At 44.3% G+C, this 6161-nt stretch overlaps 1 pseudogene; it reads left to right on the top strand.

Annotated features, from left to right (window-relative positions):
- The first annotated feature begins 573 nt into the window (after positions 1-573).
- LOC144820292 (uncharacterized) lies at positions 574-2323 on the top strand (annotated as a pseudogene).
- Positions 2324-6161: the final 3838 nt, after the last annotated feature.

Below are 6161 nucleotides of genomic sequence, written 5' to 3'. Positions count from 1 at the left end.
GTACAGAGATGGGCTCGCAAAGACAATAGACCTTATGTTGACATAGAAATTCATTGGAAACATCGTAATGTTCAAAAGGCCTGAGCCCTAGTAGACACCGGAGCGGAGGCCACTTTGATATATTGAAATCTGAAAAAATTTAAAGGGCAGTATTTCACAATCACAGGCTTAGGCGGAAAAGAGACACCAGCTGTGCAGACAAAGATCCAAACGAAAATAGGGAGAATACCAAACAGAGAGTACACTGTATTGATTGTGCTCCTCTCTGAGTATATTATTGGAATTGATATATTTAAGGGAATTACTCTGTATTTGAAGGACAGGTACTATAACTTTGGATAAAAAAGGTACATTTCAATTGGAGCCTTAAGGGTCGGTCACTTGAAGATTCCTCCAGTGAAGGTATCCCAGGCTACTAAGGTAATTCTTTTGAAACAGTATAGAATTGAAGGAGGGCATGAGGAGATCAGTGCAACCATGCACTACTTTATAGAGGCAGGGGTGGTGACTCCAATCACTACCACCTGGAATAACCCCGTGTGACCTGTACACAAAAGTGACAATAGTTGGCGCATGACAGTTGATTATCGCGAATTGAACAAGCGCACACCTCCTTTGACTGCAGCTGTCCCAGATACTGTTACCTTAATTGAGAAAATACAGAATCATCCTGGGACTTGGTATGCATTTATTGATATTGCCAATGCTTTCTTTTCCATACCAATAGCCCCGAGAACCAAGAGCAATTTGCATTCTCATGGAATGGTAGGCAGCTCACATGCAAAGAATTACCTATGGGGTACTTGCACCGTCTTACTATCTGTCACCGGCTGGTGGCATAGCATTTAGATGAGGTACCAGTTATTCCTGGAGTACAGCTTTGCCATCAAATTGATGACATAATGATACAGGGAGAGACACAAGACCAAGTGCAGTTCAGTTGGACAGGATTGTGAAGCATTGCAGAGTAAAGGGTGGGAGATAAATCCCGCAAAAGTATAAGGACCCTCTCAAGTTTTTGGGAATTCAATGCCATCAGGTACACAGAGAGGTGGTGCTGTAGGTCAAACAAAAGATCAAAGAATTTGCTCTGCCACTAAATAGGAAGGAAGCCTAGAGGTCCATTGGATTGTTTGGTTTTTGGGGACAGCATATCCCTCAGTTGAGTCAGATTTTGGCCCCTTTGTACAAAGTTACGCGAAAGAAAAATGAATGCGAATGAGGAGAGAAACAGCAAATTGCATTTGAATCAGCAAAAGAGGCTATACAGTGTGCTTTGGATTTGTGGCCAGTACGGCAGGAGGATGTTGACCTGATTGTGACAGTACAAGGACTGTATGCTAATTAGAGTCTGTGGTGGAAGCAAGGAAAACCAAGGGTGCCTTTAGTATTTTGGAAAAAGAAATTACCAGATGCTGGAGAGCGGTACACTCCCTTTGAAAAACAGTTGCTTGAATGTTATTTGGCCCTGGTGGATACTGAGCAATTGACCTTAGGACACAATGTGATTTTGAGACCTGAGATTCCTATAATGCAATGGGTGATGAGTTCCCCCAAGACTCACAGAATAGGACATGCACAAGAACCCATCATAATCAAGTGGAAGTGGTACATACAGGATAGGGCTCGAGAAGGTCCCAAAGGCACTGCAGTGCAGCATGAGCAGGTGGCACAAGCCCCAATGGGAGATACAGAGGTGTTACATGATGTACCTGACATACAAGAATCTTCTGTGAAGTGGAGTAGGTCATTTGAAGAATTATCCTTAGAGGACAGAAAGCATGTGTGGTTTACTGAGGTTTCAGCCAGGTATGTAGGGGCTAAAAGGCACTGGAAAGTGGCGTCATACAATCCTGCAACCAAGATAGCATTGACCACTACTGGAGAGGGAAAGAGTAGCCAGTTCACAGAACTTTATGCTATCTATCAAGCTTTGAACATAAAATTGCCAGGAAATTGTCATATATACACTGACTTGTGGTCTACTGCCAATGGGTTTGCCACTTGGCTTCCCATGTGGCATGCCCATAACTGGATGATATATTCAAAGGAAGTGTGGGATAAGGAACTGTGGAAAGAGATCTGGACCATGTTGCCACAAAGCACAATTACCGTGTATCAAGGTGCTGCTCACTGTTCCACCGACTCACTCGACCGCTGGTTTAATTCCCTCACAGATGAAAAAGCTAAGATTTCGGAGGCCGAGGTGGCAATGCAAGATTCTGACCTGGTTGGGGTTGAGAAATGGGCACATCAGAAGTGCGGACACTTTGGAGAAACAATTACTAGCCGGTGGGATACACGTTCCCCTAGATCTGATTAAAACTGCGATCTCCGAATGTCCTATTTGTCAAAATACCCAACATAGACCAGTCCCACAGATAGTGAGAGGCCAGCTAGGCAGAGGAAAATTACCAGCACTGATCAGCCAGCTTGAATACATTGTGCCCCTGCCAATTAGTCTAGGATGTCAATATGTGTGCACGGTTGTAGACACATACTCTGGAAATTTTATAGCATTTGCATGCAAACGTGCTACTCAGTTGAACGCATTGACAACGTCAGACTTGTTGATTTTGTATTATGGAATTCCAGTAGAGATTCAAAGTGACAATGGGTCTCATTCTAAAAGCAAATTGGTGAAGGATTATTGTGCACAACACAACATTGAGTGAGTCTTTCATTTCTGTATTACCTGCAGGCTGCGGGTCTAATTGAGCACATGAATGTATTGTTTGTTGAAAGATCAATGGAGCAAGGTATCTAATGGGTCATTAAAAATTTGGAGAGATAATTTGAATGAGGCATTACAAATACTGAAAAATAGACCCTTAGCAAATGCAGAAACCCCTCTGATGCGAATGCTAATCCCAGCCTTGCAGATTCAGCCTCATGTAGCCCCCAATACAATCCTCTATTGGGAGACAGTTCCTGGAGCTTTGGCTCTTACCGGGTGACATCAGAGGCTGCAGGTCTTGGAATGCATGCTTTGAAATTGTACAGACTCAAACCAAGAGATATAACACTCATTGAGACAGGAGTGGGAATCCAGATTCCCCCAGAGCACTTTGGCTTGATTGCCCCTCGATTTAGCTTGGCTCTAAGAGGCAATTAAGTACTGAGAGGGGTCATTGATGCAGACTATCTAGGTGAAATCAAGGTTATCCTACTGAATAGTGGAGATGCTGTTTTGATAATACAACCTGGAGACAGAGTCACTCAAATAGTGATCATGCCAGTATACGGAGGGATAGTCAAGACGGGTACTGCCCCAGCCCATCTCACCGTGTGAGGGGAAGGAGGGTTTGGTTACACTGACAAGAATTGCAGGGGTCAAGGTGTGGGTAGAATCTCCAAATAGTCCCCCCGAACAGGCAGAGGTTATTGCAACAGGAAAGGACATGTCCTGTTAATCATGTAACCAGGGCAGGATCAAAGGGAACATGTGTCTGCTGATAAATGTTTCTTGGGAGAATGAATAATACCTGTTTGTTCTCTGTTCTTATAGATCACAGCATGGTGTGTCTGTGCTCTGCGTGCACTCGCTGGAGTGTGTTTGGTCGTATTCGAGTGGGGCAGGGAGGGTACGCGAGCCCCTAATTCCAAAGTGGCCAGCCGTCTGCGCAGATGAACAGCACTGCTGACTTGACCTGACAACTTGTGGTCCTATCTTGCACAGACAGCCCTCAACAGATCATACTTTTGCATGACAATCATGAAAAGCACCATGGATATTATTTCCACGTGCCTTGAAGCTATACCTACTCCTGTAGATGTGCTGTTGCAGTCATTCAACATCACAAATGCAGACGGGACAGTGGAGGAAAATGATATGAGAACTCACCTGTCACCTTATGAGTTTTGACGATTTTGTCCAGACACAACTGATGATAATTGGAAAAATCTAACACAAGTGATAACGTTCAATGTCACCGAAGGTGACCTTTATTACAATCTAACATGTGACCCCAAGTCACAAATGACATGGGAACAACAAACTCAATGCAAAAACCGAAATTAAAGTCATGTAAAAACATGCTGCCAGTCCTTTCAAGCATGTTAAATTGCCTGTAGGTTGGTTATTTTCTTCTGGTAATGTTACATACACGTACAGTCCAGTAAATATCACAAATGGACCGTGTGCCTTTAATAGATTAGGCCTCATTATGTTCCCATTAAATCCATCATCATACGTCCGAAATACGAAAGTAGCTGTTCAAGTCAGTGAACATTGTGATTCTGAAGTTAATTTACTAACATTGGGGTCGATTAGGATGGCGGACGGACAAAGTCCGTCCGCCATCCTGTGTGGGGCAGGGACCGTCCGCCACAAGGGCGGAGGTACCGTGCCCCTAATTAGGATGCACCCACCACAGTGGTGGGTCCATCCCGCATTTTTAACATTGCAGCCAACGGTGCTGAGCACCGTCCGCCGCAATGTCAAAAATTCATGTTGTACTGTGAAACGCAGGGGGGTACCATAGGTACCCCCCATGTGCAGCCACCACCACCCCTTCATCCTGTGGGGCCCACAACGGGCCCGCAAGGCAAAGCCTGTATGCCTTTCTGTAGCGGCATTTCCGCCAAGGAAAGGCATCTGCATCCGGCCATCGTAATATGGCTGGCGGTGTCTGGAAGACACCGCCAGCCATATGAACCCTTTTCCGCCCCGGCCGCAAGGCGACCGGGCGGAAAAGCGGCGGACGGTATTTCTGTACGCTGCGGTCCCCCCCCGCCATTGTAATATGGCGGGGGGAAAATTGGTGGCGGACGGGCATAGATGAAGGACGGATTGCCACCCCCTGCATGGCGGTGGCGATCCGTCCGCCATCCCAATCGGCCCCTAAGTCTGAATATATTAGTTAAGCTGTTTCAATAGTAGGAATTACAGGCTTAACCAGTTACAATTCTAGGGCTGCTAGTGAGTTAGCTGTTTTTGGTGAAGAATATTTATCATACATCAGTTACTGTAGCAGAATTATTATTAGATGTGCAGGGGCAAGAAAAGCTATCCTACAGAACAGCAATCGATTAATTACAACATGATAATGGATGTTCAGACTTTGAGGGAATGTGTTGCTTTAATCTTTCAGATCATTCTAAGTCAATTCAGTCCCACATTGAAGCTTTACACAAGTTAGTTAAGCAGGATGTAGAAAAAGGATGGTGGGATTAGTTGTTTGGATAGTGGCCAGATTTTGGTAAACTTCTCTCTGTTCTAGGCGGGGCAATATTAGCACTATGTATCTTGATATCATTATATTGTTGTATCCAGTGTGTGCCTAATCTATCATCTATGCTTTAACTTAAAGCAGTGGATCTCAGACCGATATGTTACGAAAGCCAATGTTCAAGGGTGGAATGTAGTGATATTAAGAATGATATATTGACCATTGGCTCCATTTGGCATAATAGACTCCATTTTCTGTGCTTGCATGTAGCTGCAAAGTGGGGAGGGGATGTTTTTGCTCTTCACTTGTTTTTGGTCCTCACCAATCAGAATGAACTGGAACATGTTGGTGGTGATGCCTGCTTGGTACCTTTCCGGGAATGTGTGGAATGTACAGCTCTGTCTTAAAGTCAAAATATAGGAGCCTGTCCAGCTTCTGTCTTGGCCTTGACACAGACCAGTACGACCAGCTCGGTTTTTCGCAACAGAAGAAAGGGGGCGCAGTTTCTAGAACCTTTGCCTAACGTCGAGTAAAACGTATTAAAGCTGGAGAATGTTGACAGGTGGATTGAAACTCATTTGCGGAGTAGACGTCCAATCCCAGTAGTAAATGGTTTCCTCAGCTTTAGTTGGCAAGGATGTCGAGTGAACGATCGGTGAGGTGTAACTTACTTTGTGTATATAATTTCTAAGTTTCTTTGCTCTTTGCTACATGTATATATGCTACATGTTATTCTGGTTTTGTGCTTGAGTTACTTGATATTTGGGAGTCTGCATCAACCGATATATTTTGCCTTCCTTTCCACAATATTGAACTAATAAAAATGTGTGTGTCACTTTAAATGCACCTAAATTTGTTTGCTTGCCTTGCCTTAAGAGAGAGCTGGGTCTTATTTTATCGACTCATCTTTTGCTTTTTTACATGTGGTATTTTAAGGTGCAGCAGTGCAATTGCCTCCTCTCAGGAGTGCAGGGTTTAGGTCTGTCCTAT

Source organism: Lissotriton helveticus, chromosome 2_1, assembly GCF_964261635.1.
Source record: "Lissotriton helveticus chromosome 2_1, aLisHel1.1, whole genome shotgun sequence".
NCBI lineage: Eukaryota > Metazoa > Chordata > Amphibia > Caudata > Salamandridae > Lissotriton > Lissotriton helveticus.
This window is presented reverse-complemented; position numbering and strand designations above follow the sequence as displayed.